Source organism: Cebus imitator, unplaced genomic scaffold (assembly GCF_001604975.1).
Source record: "Cebus imitator isolate Cc_AM_T3 unplaced genomic scaffold, Cebus_imitator-1.0 Scaffold919, whole genome shotgun sequence".
Taxonomy (NCBI): Eukaryota; Metazoa; Chordata; class Mammalia; order Primates; family Cebidae; genus Cebus; species Cebus imitator.
In genome coordinates, this window is record NW_016108234.1 from 156652 (window position 1) to 160297 (window position 3646).

General features: G+C 45.1%; 1 long non-coding RNA gene across 1 annotated transcript in view; it reads left to right on the forward strand.

The window, feature by feature from the left end:
* The first annotated feature begins 2968 nt into the window (after positions 1 to 2968).
* LOC119469870 overlaps positions 2969 to 3646 on the forward strand; it is a 13112-nt gene continuing 12434 nt past the window's right edge. Inside the window, exon 1 of the long non-coding RNA XR_005198720.1 lies at positions 2969 to 2978. This is a non-coding gene — a long non-coding RNA (uncharacterized LOC119469870). The remainder of the gene's footprint in view (positions 2979 to 3646) is intronic.

Below are 3646 nucleotides of genomic sequence, written 5' to 3' on the forward strand. Positions count from 1 at the left end.
CTGAGGGACTTGAATGTTGTTTCTGCTGACTTAAAGCTTTCTAGTGGTGTTTTTTTAGGGTCATGTGTTGGAAATAACACCAGATTCAGGGTTAGACTTTTTCAGCTTGACTTTGCCTCCTTATTCCTGAGATCTTGGATTTACTCAGCCTCTGAGCTCTGGTTTTCTCATACAAGACAAGTTCATTGAAATGTTATTTTCCCTCCTTCCCAAGGGTATGAGGATGAGGAGAAAGTGAGAAGGATGTATTTCAGCATGTTCATGACCAGGCTGGGCATGGTGGCTCACACCTGTAATCCCAGCACTTTGGGAGGCTGAGGCAGGTGGATCATGAGGTCAGGAGATCGAGGCAATCCTGACCAACATGGTGAAACCCTGTCTCTACTAAAAATACAAAATTAGCTGGGTGTGGTGGCGCATGCCTGTAATCCTAGTTACTTGGGAGGCTGAGGCAGGAGAACTGCTTGAACCCAGGAGGCGGAGGTTGTGGTGAGCTGAGATCGCGCCATCGCACTCCAGCCTGGGCAACAAGAGTGAAACCCCATCTCAGAAAAAAAAAAAAATGTTCATGACCTGTACATCCTTATGCAGATATGAAGCTATTCTAGTAATTATAACTATCATCAGTGAAAAATGGAGAGGCACTGCTGTGCTGGGGACAGCTAGGCTTGCACTTTAAGGATTAAACATGATGCTGAGAACTGAGTGCAGTGACTTGTACCTGTAGTTCCAGCTACTCAGGCGACTGAGGTAAGAGGGTCGCTTGCACCCAGGAGTTTGAGACCAGTCTGAGCGACATAGTGAGACCCTGTAAAATAGTAAAAAAAAAAAATTAGCCAGGCATGATGGCACATGCCTATTGTCCAAGCTGCTTGGACAGCTGAGGCAGGAAGATCACTTGAGCCCAGGAAGTTCAGGTTGCAGTGAGCCATGATGGAGCCACTGCACTTCAGCCTGGGCCACAGAGCAATACGCTGTCTCAAAACAAAAACAAAACCAAAACAAAGCAATTTTTCTCTCTCACTCTTTCATTTTCCTTCAGTCATCCCTGCCTTGGTGTGCCTCTTCCTAACTGTACTCTGGAAAGCAAGGCTGTAGCTGCAGAGCTGTGTTTGGCCTGGGCCCTGCTCATCTCCCAGATCCCCAACCCTGACACAGTTCAAGCTACAGATAGACAGGCAGTCACAGTATGCCATGAATGCAATTTGGCATTCCTTTTCTTTTTTTCTTGAGACAGAGTCTCTATCACTCAGGCTGGAGTGTGGTGGCTTAATCTTGGGTCACTGCCACCTCCGCCTCCCAAGTTCAAGCCAATGTCCTGCCTCAGCCTCCCGAGTAGCTGGAATCACAGGCATGTGCTACCACACCAGCTAATTTTTGTATTTTTTTTTTTTTTTTAGTAGAGACAGGGTTTCACTTTGTTGGTCAGGCTGGTCTTGAACTTCTGACTTCAGGTGATCTCGCTGACTCAGCCTCCCAAAGTGCTAGGATTACAGGTGTGAGCCACTGAGTCCAGCCCTGGCTTTACTTCTAAAAGTCTTTTTCTTTCTTCTCACTAAACAACTTTACATCATCAAATAACCTGTTTACCACTTAGAGATCTTTTATTTTATACAGGACTCAGTTTTTTCCTATTTCTCCTTTAAGTAAAACCTTTCAGCCAGGCATGGTGACTCCTGCCTATAATCCCAGCGCTTTGGGAGGCCGAGGTGGGCCAATCACCTGAGGTTGGGGTTTTGAAACTAGCCTGACCAACATGGAGAAACCCCGTCCCTACTAAAAATACAAAATTAGTTGGGCGTGATGGCACATGCCTGTAATCGCAGCTCCTCTGGAGGCTGAGGCAGGAGAATTGCTTGAACCTGCGAGGCGGAGGTTGTGGTGAGCCGAGATTGCACCATTGCACTCCAGCCTGGGCATCAAGAGCTTAAACTCCGTCTCAAAAACAAAACAAAACAAAACAAAAAAAGCGTCCCTGTTGGTGGCAATCAAAGAGTTGTTGCTTGGGTATGAGGGGAGGGTCTGGAAAGGAGGGATTCTAAAAAGAGACAAGAGAGAACTTTCTAGGGGGCAGAAATACTCTATAATGACTGTGGTGCTGGTTACATAGGTTTAGAGGTTTGTTAAAACTTAAACTGTACACTTAGATCTGTGCATTTTGTATGTAATTATGCTTTCTTTCTTCTTTTTTTTTTTTTAAGTTAAAAAGCTCTCTGTCCCATCCCAGCCCATAGTAAATCAAACTTGGCCATGAGGGCTGGATCCAGGGTCTGTACTGAGATATATCTGGAGCCCCAGTCACCCTGGGAGAGGCCTTGGAGGAGCTGTTCTCCCTCCACTTCCCCCATCCCTCTCATGAGACTCACTCCCAGGGATGGTGCTGAAAGAGGTGGGGCTGTCAAAGTACTGTTTTGCTTTCTTTCATGTCTGGACCCTGGAAAACATACATCCTGCACAGAAAATGCCATCTCACACTTTGTAGCACATTGTAGTCATGTCCAGTAGGGTTGCTCCAGGCAGAGCACACCTGCTGCTATGATGAGACACAGGGCGTTTTATTGTTTGATTTTTCCTACTAACCAACATGCTGAGTTCCCTAGCCAAGGAGAGCTTAGATCAAACCTCAGCATAGGTGCCAATACACTTCATAGTTTAAGACGCAAAGCTCATGTAACAAATCTGCACACCATGTACTTGTACCCTAGAACTTAAAATAAAAGTTAAGAAAAAAATACAGATAGATTTTTTTTAAAGAGTTTGTTTCAAAATTCAAATATGAATCAGCCATGTCTATTGCCAATAATACTGTCTGTGTATGTTTGCCTGTATAAATAATACTCTGATTTTGTTCAAAAAAGAAGCAAGAAAGTTATTCTGGTGACTCCCTGTCAAACCACCAGGCGGTCCTGCAGCCGCTGAAGGAGCCTGACCTCTCCCTTGGCCTTGGCAGTATGGCCCTATGAGGCCAAGGCAAGTCTGTAGAGAGGGCACTGGAAGTAGAGTCTTGTAAGCAAAGGCTGCACCATGCCACGGGCCTCTCCAGCTGTATACGGCCTGCCCTCCTCCCCGATGCAAAGCCAGGCACACTCAACCACACAAGTATCGAGGGCGAGCAAGCTACAAATCTTGAGAATGGTAGTTATTTAACCCTCCTTGCATTTTTTAGAAAAGACCAAGAAGATGCCAAAATTCAGTTAATATGTAGATTTTTAAAAACTACATCTATAAGAAACTTTTTGTCCCCATGATATTCAGGGTAATCACCAGTCACAAGCTTTTATTTATTTATTTATTTGCTTTTCTTTATTCTGTCTTTCAGATTTCCTCTATCAAGAGGTCTCCAGCCTGGGGCAGTGGCATGTGCCTGTAGTCTCAGCTCCTCAGGAGGCTGAGGCAGGAAGATCCCTTGAGTCAAAGAGTTCAAGGCCAGCCTGGGCAACACGGTGAGACCCTGTCTCAAAAAAGAAAAAAAAAAATAAGAAAAAACAAACTTTTCAAATGATATCAATTACCTCATCCCCAAATCAATGTAAAAGTCCATAAAAAGGTGAAATGGGCGGGTGTCGTGGTTCATGCCTGTAATCCTAGCACTTTGGGAGGCAGAGGCAGGCAGATCACTTGAGGTCAAGAGTTTGAGAGCAGTCTG